Source organism: Petromyzon marinus, chromosome 29 (genome assembly GCF_048934315.1).
Source record: "Petromyzon marinus isolate PM22_M1 ecotype Great Lakes invasive population chromosome 29, UKy_Petmar_22M1.pri1.0, whole genome shotgun sequence".
Classification (NCBI taxonomy): Eukaryota; Metazoa; Chordata; class Hyperoartia; order Petromyzontiformes; family Petromyzontidae; genus Petromyzon; species Petromyzon marinus.
The window spans coordinates 9,993,407-10,005,871 of record NC_133695.1 but is presented as its reverse complement, the minus strand read 5'-3'; the positions used below and the strand labels follow the sequence as shown (position 1 = coordinate 10,005,871).

At 46.3% G+C, this 12,465-nt stretch overlaps 1 protein-coding gene across 4 annotated transcripts in view; it reads right to left on the bottom strand.

Annotated features, from left to right (window-relative positions):
- Window positions 1-12,465, bottom strand: part of LOC116947176 (estrogen-related receptor gamma-like) — a 404,855-nt gene that overhangs the window by 339,560 nt on the left and 52,830 nt on the right. For all 4 annotated transcript variants that reach the window (XM_076070555.1, XM_032962634.2, XM_032962633.2 and 1 more), the window contains exon 3: window positions 1,722-1,818. The gene's annotated coding sequence lies outside the window, so the exon portion shown is untranslated. The remainder of the gene's footprint in view (window positions 1-1,721; window positions 1,819-12,465) is intronic.

The following is a 12,465-nucleotide window of genomic DNA, read 5'->3' as shown; positions in this document are numbered from 1 at the left end:
CCAGTGTGCTCATGTGGCTGTCAACGAAGATGAGCGGAGCCCAACTACTCATTCAGAATCAGAATCGTTGTTTAAACTGGAGGCGGAATCCGATGAGCTTTGAAGATCTTTTTCATATATGTCCAGTAGGGGTGGGTCAGCAACTTACAGCAGCAAACAATCTATATTCTTGGGTCTTTCGGATAAAGTCACGTAGATAGGTTCAAATAAAATAACAAAAAAATGACTAAAAAACTACGACGGTTTTTTTTCTTCCTGAAGACGACCGCTTGTGTTGCGACCGAAACGTCGTAGTTTTTGGTTATTTTTTGTTATTTTCTTTGAACCTATCCACGTGACTTTACCGAAAGACCCAAGAATATGAATTCCTGCAGTCACGAAAGCTTTAAATCAAGATTTAAACAATACAAAAACAATAAAAAAACTAAAATAGAGAGAAGGCAATGCAAGTCACTGAATATGAATAAATACACAAGTATGGAGCCGACAGACACTTTTATTTCCACTTTTTTGTAATGAATTACGTGGGAAAGGAAAAGTGTCGAAGCCTACCGAAATAGGTCTAAAGAGTCAGAGTGCCATGGTGGCGAGATGTTAACTACCTCGCCCCGTATACAGGAAGTCGTGGGCTCCATCCCGGTCCTGACGTCTGTATATTTGGAGTTTGCATCTTCTCCCCTGGTCAAGCGTTGGTGTACGGTGCCTTTTCTGGAAGATTTTGCTGTTTTTTTTCTGGATTTTTCTGTTTGCGCATAGTCACTTTAAGATGTTACCTTGTTCATGTTTTTAGTTTGTTGCGGTTGCACGTGATTCAAGAGCCGAATGGCTCACAGGGCGATACCAAATAAATGAAACTGAAACTGAAAAAATGAAACGTGGATTTTTCTCTGATTCCTCTGGTTTTCTCTGCACGTTTAGAACCATCACGCGTTTAGAGTATTTGGCTGCTATACATTTCCACCACTACATTGTGCCATCAATTGTGGCCGGGTGGCTTCTGAAAAAGAGCTGCATATCTCAGTGGGCCTTACCCGGTAAAATGAAGAAATGTTCAGTTTGAATAAATTGTAAATAGTTTTACAGAAAGGGGGCAATTTGTGAGTCGCAGTTGATGTGAAACTAAGACCAAAAAAATCCACGTGTTCCTAGCTTGATCTCCTGAAGTGGCAGTTGAAACATTGGTGCAAGCTTCTCAAATTCCCTCTGCCTGCCAGCGGTGTACATTGGGCTACGCCGCAGTTAGCCCATCTGCATGCAGGTCGTGTGTGCTGAGGGTAAAGTGCGGGTACTCCCACCTCTCCCGAGTACGTCTGGCCACACTTGTAAGGGCAGGCCACACTCTAGAAGTGCTCTATAGAGGCCCCTCCGCCAGCAGTGGCGTGGTCAAGCACATCGCAGGGTTGCACCTTTACCTTTTGCTTTTCAAAATATAGAACTATGGAGAGCGTTATAAATGTTTGAAGTACACGCAAGTCTTTGCACTTGCTGCATAAACATATTCAATTAAGAACACAGCCAGAGGTTTGTGGTGCAATAAATGTCCTGCCGCAATTTCATCAGCGCACTAATTCACAATCGGTCTACTTGTCCCTTTATTTTCATGCGTGCGTTTTACCCGTCACACCAATGCACCTCAGACGTTTCATTTTGCTGCGAAACGGGGAAAGCAGCGGCGAGTGCGGTGGCTTAAATAATATTTAAAAAAATAGTCCCGTACGTACGTGCAGGAAGGATGGGGTGCGGGTAGCCTGGCGATCGGTGAGCTTTTTCCCCTCGGATTTCGCGAGAGTTCACCGGTTCCACTTCAGCCTTCAGCACCTGCGAGGAGACCACAGTTGCTGTGCTCATTTGGGTCGCCGTCTGCTGATGCACGCGCGCACACGTAAGCGACGCGGCGAGCCGGTCGTGGAGCAGGTAGGGTCACCGCCGCTTTCAAACCCGGCCACCCGAGTTCCATTCCAACACGGGCGGCGATTATTTTAAGCGGTCCTCATGCCTCCTCCCAGTCGACTGAGCAAGTTTTTGGTGTCATTACCAATTGGGGTCCACTGCTGTTTTGCACTAAATATTTTAACCCCCCCCCCCCTCCAGTATAATAACCGTGAGGTGTTGTTCTGTTGTTCCCCCCCTTCTGTGGTGTGTGTGTATATTTTTGTCTTTGTGGGAGCGGTGGCGCAGTAGTTAGGTCGACTCAGCCTCAAATGAGTACCCGGTGCGATGTGTAAACATCGCCAATGGAGATACAAAGGCGACCGGGCGTGGTGCTGGCCACCCATCCCCTCGTGTGCCGTGCCGGCCTTCATAGTTGCTCGCTAAAAGCCCTTGCCCCAAGTCTGCTACGGCTATAAAGGGGAGTATTAGTCTGTGTTTATATAAGCGATACTGCAATGTGGTTCCAGTGCGTTTCTATTGTATGGCCACCGAGCCCTCAGTCAAGTAATTGAGAGCTATAACATCTCAACACCCAGTACCGTGATGTACCACGCATGACAGTGTTAAGACCCCCTAACCATTCTGTAACAAGGCAATGTTCGGTATTGGGGTGTATTTGCAATCAAGTAAATTGGTGCCCGAGCATTCATATGACGTTATACTATTTACGACACTCTGACAATCCACTGCTGGATGCCCACAACTCCCCAGGCCGTACTCTGTCGTGGACGTTGTTTGGCCGCACTTTTACCGCAATGCAGGGGTCGCCGGTTCGACTTGCCGGCACGGCAGTTCACTCGATGGGACGAGTTTCTTAAATCCTCCGTCCGTCTCCGTGCACCCAGAAACATGAACGTGGGCCCACCACAGCTTGTCAATTGGTGGGTCACGCGTGGCGGTGTAAAGTGTGGGTCCTTCCATGTCTTTCCAATGCGCCTGTGGAAGGGTTAGCCAAATAACCTATAGAGGGGGCTTCCTTGAGCTCCTGCTAAGTGCCGTGAGCAAGCCCATCCAAGGCTGCAGCTTTCATAATTTTCGTTTTGGGGAGACAGCAGTGGTCCTCTCCGAGACGAGACTTGTCCCCATCAAAGAGATGTGGAATGTTCACGACTCGCTCAGGACCGCCGGGGAAGGTCAGCACCATGCGACACCGATTGGCAATTTGGATACCGTCGTTCTGTTGTCGTCGCGAGGAGAGATGATTTTGCACGCTTCTAAACGAATGCAAGTGAAACTCATATTTTATCTAAAAAAAAAACAAAAAATATAGAATCTAACCAGTTGTAGATGCTGTCAGCGGAAATAATGTATCGTAATTAAATAGTAAAAACAATACAAAACCCTCCGAAATACCAAAAGTGTGCCGCGCACATTTTCCGCGCAACGTTTAACACGTACGAAAGATTTACAATCGCAGAACTGTCTATAATTATCTTCTCCCGATGCTCTTCTGCTTAGAACTCCTTCTTTTGTTGTTGTTGCTGTTGTTGTATACATTTTTCGCTGAGCTCTCAAGAAGTTTACGCGGGGGCAAGGCAGCCAGTGAAGAAGGCACCGATGTGTGGCGGCATGCAAAACCGCGTGCTCGATACAAACGGCGGAGCTTTATGCTCGGGAGCAGATGTCCCTCCTTCGTCCCATGTGTACCACAGCACCAGTTTTTGCATAAATATTGGACGGCAAACGGCGCTCATCATCGCAGTTTTATTTCAAGGATTTATGTTATCTCGGACGGCGCGCATAATTAACGCCTTTTAATTTTATTCACGTGTGTAAGCAGACGCCCAAATTTAAATTTTAATTAGCTCAAGATTTAGGCCCGAATTAACAAAGAGGTCGTAATGCAGGAAAACAGGCCAGCAAAGGGGGGCCACCCGTCAGAGATTTATAGCACACACGAGTGCAGATGCTTACAAAACGGTGACGCGCTTTTTAAAAAAGCGGCCGAGAAACAGTTGGTTCCCATTTTTTTAATGCAAATGCGACTTACGCAACGCATTGCCGAATTAGTGTGTTGCAGCCGAAAAAGTTTACTTTGCCTGGAATACAGAGAGAAAAAAAGAAAAACACGAAATTGTTTCATGATAGATCGAGACAGCTTTGTGAACTGGGCTTGCAAGCAAATAAACTTAAACGTAGCCTGGATGCAGATTAAACATTTTAGTGGGAGGGAAAAGGATGGGTATAGATTATGTACATCAAGTACGAGGTGCAAGGCTTTTGGTACAAAATCGAGTGCATGTAAAATGTCACGAGGTTAATGCTTATGGTGATGTCACCATCATGGCTGAAATTCGTACAACCGTGGAGGAGAGGCTTGCGCACCGCACCACGAACCCCAACGATCTGAGTTTGATTCCCGATCACGGCATTTTGTGATATTTGACCCAGGCCTGGGTGTCCCCTCACCATCACCACCTGCTACACTGCCAGTACGGTGAAGAATGGTCAAACAACAACCTCTCCATTGACTTACATGTATGTGTGCATGTTGAACTTCTGTCGCACAGTACGTAGCCCATCTGTGCTAATCGGATGTGGGGAAGAACAACAAACTAAACACAAAAGGCAGTTCTAAAGAAATGATTGTCAATCTCGATTTAAAAGCGCATAACTGCAGTGGCTTCCTAATATCGGAAGGAAGAGCGTTCCAGGCGGCCGCAGAAGCGCATCTGAAAGCGCGTGATGCGGTGACCACCGCCTTTGTTTGGTGGATCGACAAAAGCCGCTGCGAGGATGACCGGAGTTTTACGTGATAGTCTATGCTTTTTGACGAGATCAGCAAGGTCTCGTGGTTCATTTGACGCCAGCACTTTGTGCGCAATGAGTGCGACCATATAATGTATTGGTTCGGCAACCAGAAGCCAATGCATTGTGTGGAGAGGCCTTCATCCAGCAGTTGACTCACAAAAGGCCATATGTTACCGTTTTATTAATAAACGACCACTATTACGATTCATAATGACAGTTATCTCGAGTTAGATTGTGAAGGTATAATGTACATTTCAACAATATCCCTCCACCACCCAACATAGCCAATCAATTCAGGCTGTCATGTGGTCAAATATGCCATTTCATTTGGTTCTTCATGTATTTGCCAGTTTAACACGTAGGCTTTCGCGACCAATATTATTCATAGCATATAATCACAATAACACAATACAACTAATTACTAATCTACAACTCATTACTAATCATAACCATTGACTAATGATCAATCGATTATATAATTACAATACCCCCCCCTCCAGCTCAAATCACTGCACCTGAATGAGTTAATGATGACGTCACCCTGCTGCTCTATTTAAGACCGGAAGCAAGCGAGGGCTTTACCATTCTGGCGAATTGTCCGATGATGCTGGATGTAATTACCAGCGAAACGTCGTACTCAAATTTTAAATGATGTTGATTCACTCTTCAACACACCGGTGGGCTAAAGTAGTGAACTATTTGTCCTTTGTAAACGTGACACATTTTACTGTTTGACCGTGTCGGGTGGTGGAGGGTTACAACACATTTATAAATAACGCGATCTAACCCAAAAAAACCTTTATTATGAATGTATTTGCCCACGGACGTGACAACTGGATTTGATTGGCTCTGTTGGATGTTGGAAGGATATAATTAAAAACTGACATGATACCTACACGATCTAACCCAGGGAAACTAATTGTGAACCACTGGACGTGAACAGTAGCTGATTGCACGCACCCAATCTAGCGACAGCGTCAGACAAGCCAGATTCAGGCACCTTGAGAACGCTGAAGCTTTGAATGTGCCTCGTGGCACAGGAAGCCAGTTCCAAAGAGTGGTCTAGGTGAGAGCTGTCAAAAATAATAAGCAATTAAATCATTATAATTTACAGCACCGAGTTAATCCACCCGCTGGATGAAGGCAACCCCCGCGTCACGTCGTTTACGGGAGGGATTTGACCACTTTTCACTTCAACGGGCAGGGCGCAAGGCACTGCCACGGCCATGTGGACACCTCACCAGGAGCTCAGGGCAGCGTCGAATGAAAACAAACACTGCTGAATGCACTTTTGATCACAAACAAATAATGATATTCAAAGCACCCTGATGCGGGGCCGTACCATGGCCTATAGAAGACACAATAGTAATTGGTTGTCGACACACCTGCACGTGTATTTGTTTATTTACAAAATGCCGTGTTTTTTTTATATCTGGTGTATTCTTATTCTTGGTTATTTCGGTAAAGTCACGTAGAAAGGATGACGATTGCTTGTGTTGCAGTCGAAACGTCGTGAGATTTGTATTGTTTTATATTTTTATTATTTTATTGTTTCCCTTCTACGTGACTTTACCGAAAGAACCAAGAATATGAATCCCTGCAGTCACGAAAGCTTTAAATCAAAATTTGGTGTACTCTTGTTTTGCATATGAATGGTAACAGTAAAGGCGTAGCCGCGCAATTACTTCCACACGCCACTGCGGGTGGAAGGGCCTCCACTAGACGGAGCTCTAGAGGGCCACTCTAGAGGCTATTTTGGCCTACTCTTCCATGCTGGCCTGATGTCTTGGAAGCGGTGAGAGTACCCATCACTTTGCCTCTTGCCGATCGGCTAACTGTGGTGTGCCTATGGGCGTCGCAGGAGGGAGATGTTGTCTCCCTCGCCTGATATACAGGAGGTTTTGGGTTCGATCCGGATACCGACGCCCTGATGTTTGGAGTTTGCATGTTCTCCCCGTGGTGGCGTCCTCCTGTTTCTCCCTCCACATTTAGAATGAGCATCACGCGTTTTAGAGTATTTGTCTGCTGTGCATTCCCACGTGATGAAGCCACTTGGTTGAGCGATTTTCTGTAGCCAGGTTGCTTCTGAATAAGTAATATTTAAAAAAATATATTTTTTAAAACACGCTTTAATGAAATGTACCCCACTAGTCGTGGCAGAACTCCACGACTCCAGGAAGTGGCCCCGAAGCTTGCCATATCGTAAGGGACCGTGGAGATTTACAGCCAACGTCGGTCGAGCGTGGACAATAAGACCCAAGCCGAAACATAACATGTAAAAAAGATTGTTTAAAAATAGATTTTTATTTTTATTTTTTATGATAGAATATAGTATTGTCATCAGTAAGACATAAGTATACCAAGTTTGCAGTCGATACCACATTGGGAAGTGGGTTTAATTTGAGTTACAAGATTTGAGGATACAACAGAGTGAGTTCATAGAAAGCGTTTAAAAAGATTGTTTATGAATTTTTATGATAGAATATAGTATTGTCATCAGTATGACATACGTATACCAAGTTTGCAGTCGATACCACATTGGGAAGTTGGTTAAATTTGAGTTACAAGATTTGAGGATACAACAACAACAGAGTGAGTTAATAGAAAGCGTATAAAAAGAAACAGCGATGTAGATTCGCTTTTTCCGCTGGCTGGACAGAGGCGGAGGGATTCCAGAAACAAGAGTGATCGTTTAAACTACCACGTCGGCAGCCTCTGTATTGCACGTCCAGTGTGCTAACCATCACCGGGTTACCTAGGGAGCATCTCTTCGCACTAATGCTCACATATCCCTGCAACGTGGAGCAGTTTTACGTCAACTTTACCATTCTCAGGATTATGTTGCTGTCACAGCGAGAGCAGTGCTGCAAAATCCATTGTTGTACCGCACAATGTCCCCAACATCTATGCCACCCTTCTCTCTCCCCGCCCCCTCTAGCCGACCTCTCCAGTGCTGCTGCGGTGGTCCACTTTTCTCCAGTGACCCCGGTGCTGCTGCGGGGTCAACTTTCTGCCCCGCCTCCTCCCCCCTTCTCTCTCCCCCACCCCCCTACTGCCGAGGCCTACGATATAACCTCGTGCCACGGCAGATCTCTCGCCTACTTCAGCAGTTTTTGTTTTCTTGCTGTGGTTGTCCCACCTGATGACGATTGCTGGTGTTGCGATCGAAACGTCGTGATCTATTATTTTTCTACCCACGTGACTTTACCGAAAGAACCGAAGAGTATGCCACCCATCTTCACCAATACGATCGCGGTGAAGTATGGTCAAATAAGCCCCCATGGTCCCACATGGCCGTCGGGTCAGGAGGCCTTCATCCAGCAGTGGATTGACAGAAGCGGTCTTACCCTCGTCGTGAATGTTTCAAAAAAATAAATCGCGCCGGTTTAATTTACGCGCGAAGCGTCTCTCACCGAGTGCGGCTTCACCTGTGGCGCGGTGTTCAAAAGCCCCGTGCGTCTCATAAAACAATGGCACACAAAGCGGCACTGTCAAGTGAGAGCATCATCGATTGGCCAAGCGAACCCAACCAATGGAATCACTTGCAGGGACAAAATGACCCACTGAAGGATCCCATTTAGAAGCTCAGCTGACACGAGGTTTTAATAACCCTGGGTTTTTTTTTGTTTTGCGGGTTGCCGGGGTGGGTGGTGATGAAATGATGGCCCTCGCAAACCCAATGCTACAGTCTGGTCTGTTTGGCTCTCATCTCCGTGAAATGCAATATTGTTGAGCGGTTGCTTTTGCAACGAGACGTAACAAGATGTTGATGCAATTAGGGTCATGTTAAAAGTAATGAAAGGGAACTGTTATCCAAAGAGTCAGGCCGAATGTGGAAACGCTGGACTCATTTGATCACGAACACTGTCTTCAAGTGTCCACTTAATTGTTTTGGCACTGAATTGGATTGGGGCATCCACTGGTAATGACTCTGCATGTTGAGCGATCATGGTTAATCATGGTTTTATAACCTTACCACTTACATTCACAAATGTTAAAAGCAAACTATTATATTTACCAGGTAAAGCCAACTGAGCTATTGGCTATCTTTCAGAGGTGACTTGGCCACAGATGATAGCTGATTGATGTGGCTGATATCATCACACTTGGGAATTTATAGTCGCAGCCAAATAATGTAAATACATGTTTCTATATGTGGAGAACCCGGAGAAAATTGTGCGCGACCACGGGGAAAACATTCACACTCCAAATATACAACAGGCATCGTCAGGGTCGGGATCGAACCCACGACCTCCTGCTTACCAGGCGAGGGATATAACATATCCTTGCCACCCTTGGGCATACAAGTTATGCATAAAAGTTATGTCCAAGGGTCTCCCTACTCAAATAGACATAGGGCAGTGGCCACCAAATCTAGCGGCCCTAAATTCCACATTCCCGTGGCTGCAGCTAGTGCCAGGTCCAGATGCTGACACACAGCGAGGCAAAGTGTCCAACTTATATAGCCATGCTGTTTGTATTCCTATACCGATTGTATCACCAACTAGTCGTCACTCATTTCCTTAAGTTAGATTCCGTTACAGCGGCGTAAGCCAACTCTGTAAATGATTTGAGAATACCCCCCCCCCCGCCCATCAAAAATAGAATGAGTGCAGGCATGGAAAAACCTCAGATTAGCACGGTTGGCTACGTACGGTGTGAAAGAAGTTCAGCGTAAATCCATACATGCAAAACGAAACAGTTTCGATCACTCTCAGTGTGACAATGCACGTCCCTAGGAGTGTTGCACACGAGCAGAACTTTAAAACGCACGTGGCTTGGAGAGTAAAATCAGTGATGCAAAACCACTGTGCTTGCTTACTATCCAAGACGCACAAACACAAAACAAAGCCAAACTTCCCCATTGTGCCTCGTGTAAGGAGGTAAACACTGTTCTCTCGCGTCCACTGAAGCAGGCATGGCACAACAGAGAGAAAGGGACCTTGTCCGTGAGATCGGCAGTTCGCCAGCATTGATTTCGAGCGAGCCAGAGCATGCAGTTGGCTTGCTTGTCTTGACAACATCTGCTGAAAGCGTGCGTTCCCAGAAGGCCGTGCAGCTTGATGGGTTGTGTGAGAAATGCTTTTTTGTCTTGCGTGGAGAGATGGATACGCGCGAAGTGGACATTGTTGTCTTTCCCTGCCAATGTACGCACTCACACACAACCCACCAGGCACTAATTTAGGGCTGAGTCAACGTGGGGAGAGGAGGAGGCTCAGATCAGAATTGGTTCAGGCACCGCTTGCCACTGATGCCAATGGCCAAAACAAAGTCGATATCAGATGCAGGTCAATGGAGGAAAGTGGCTCGCAGGGCAAGAAGCACTACACCACTGATTCTCTCTCTCTCACACACACACACAATCCCGTGTGTAGCCCATATATATATTATCGGGGCAACTGAGTAGCTATTAAAACAGGAGAGGCACCTACTGAGGCTTGAATGGCTCACGAGGAGGTGGTGTAGTCAGCACCCGCGCCATCTTTGTCTCCCCAATGGTGATGTCAACACACTGAGTCAACCTAAGGCATGCTGAGGACCAATTCACACATGCAAAAAAAACAAAGATCCCCCGTGTAAATTATTGTTTGAGAGCACCTATTTATGGCAGGAATGGCACACGAGGGGACCAGCTCCACGCCCGATCTCCTATGCCTCCAAAGTGGCGTTATTTACACATCGCACCAGGCACGTTTATGGCTGAGTCGACCTAGGGGAGGCCTAGCACAGGTTAAAATATTCGTCACTGTTATCAGCATTGAGCGGAAATCGAACGTGGGCCGCTGGGATCCCCAGCAGTGACCGCTAACTCCCTAGAACTACCATTCCCTGCAGCCAGACACACACACATGCATACATACACACACATAGCAATGATGTACGTGCGGGAGACACTATATTTGTATCCCACATGCAGAGAGAAACTAAAAATGACATAACCCACCCTGCTGGGATAAATGGCTTGCCGCTGATGCACGACTATTCCGGTCATCACAACTAAATCAATTAACACGGGAACACGCATACTTTCTAATTAAGACATCTCAAACATGACGATTTAAATTCAGCACAGAAGCCTCCGTGGTGTTACGCGGTGGTCGGACCAGGGTTTTTTTCAGCAGAGCAGGCAAAGGAGAGCTGCCATTGAAGTTATTATGTTATTGAAAGTAAAGTACGAGCAACTTTAGCAGCTTACGTCCTCGGAGGCCTATGAATGCCCTGTCAACTGGCTAAAAGAGGCATACAGAAGAAACTAAACGCGCGTTTAAATCCGCCGGGCTAAGGACGTCCCAGATCAATATTATCAGGCAGCATTTGTTTGAGGAAGCAAACGCTGGACCTGTTTCTTTGTTGGGTCTCATGCGCAGTAGCAGGTGTAACCTGTGTGGTTATGTACTTGTTAAATGGTGCATAGCTTCACGCTTCAGTGTATTATAAGGAGAACCTCTTTATTTTCTTTGGGAAATATTTTTGACAAAAGTGCTCAGGTGATGACCAGCGTGATGCAGAGACTTCACGTGAACCACGATCACCGATCGAACCAATTCGGTGTGACCGAGTGGCCGTTTTACGTCACCGATTTTATCATCGCCTCGGCGTGGCGCAGAGATTTGATCGGCGAGGCGTGGGGCGTGAAGTTGACGGCGCATTTGGGTCGTTTCAGATGGTTCAACATACTCGTGTTGCTGGAGAGGCTGGCTCAAAAAAGCCACCGCGTGTGAACGGAGGCTCCTCCTGGATTCCTTGTGTCCAAGCGTGGAGGGCAAGACGATCACGCCGGTGAACTTATTTTGTTCATTATTGTTGACCAACCCCACTGTGCCCAAGACGACGATCACGGCCAGGAAGAACTGAGGCACAGTGGGCGCGGGTCAGACAGGCTTGTTCAACAAATGCTGCAGGATTGCCAGAGGATAATGGCAAAATCACTCCCCATGAATCATGCCAACATTCTCGCAGGCGACACAATTACCTTAAGCTGTTCAATGACGCGTCTTTATTTACTCAAATAAGGATGACGGACGGATGCTCACGATTATATATATTTTTTTCCAGGGGACCCTGCCATTTCCTAAGGAGCAATGGAGTGATGCTCACCTTCATTGGTGAGCCTTAGCCAATAGTGAAACTTCCACTTCACTGCGGTTGACGTTCCAAACACGTTTACTTGTTTTTATCAACCTCCACGGGGATGATGGGACGTGGTAACTCCATCTGATTGGAACTCGTGACCGCCCCCCGTTTGATTGCGAGTCGAGTGCTCTGTGCACAGCACCACCCAGTGGCCAGAGGAGAAACGGTGAATTGCAATGCGACTATATATTCTTGGTTCTTTCGGTAAAGTCACGTCGATAGAAAAGAAAAAGTAAAATAGTTTTAAGATAAAAGCAAAAAAACACCACGACGTTTCGATCGCAACACAAGCGGTCCTCATCAGGCGGAGAGATTCTAGTTTTGAAGTTTTCGTGACTGCAGGGATCCATACTCTTTGGTTCTTTCGGTAAAGTCACGTAGGTTGTGGTTGTCCCACCTGATGACGGACGCTTGTGTTGCGCCCGAAACGTCGTGATTTATTTTATTTTATACCTACGTGACTTTACCGAAAGAACCAAAGAGTAGGCGGAGATAAAAATGCAACTCTTGTTGGGCTCAGATGCGCTTCTGTGACCCTCCTGAACGCTCTTCCTTCCGACAGTAGGAAGCCACTTTTACATCCAGATAAAAAAAAATAATTTCTTTAGAACTGCTTTTTGTGTTTAGGTTGTTGCCCTTCCCCAGTAC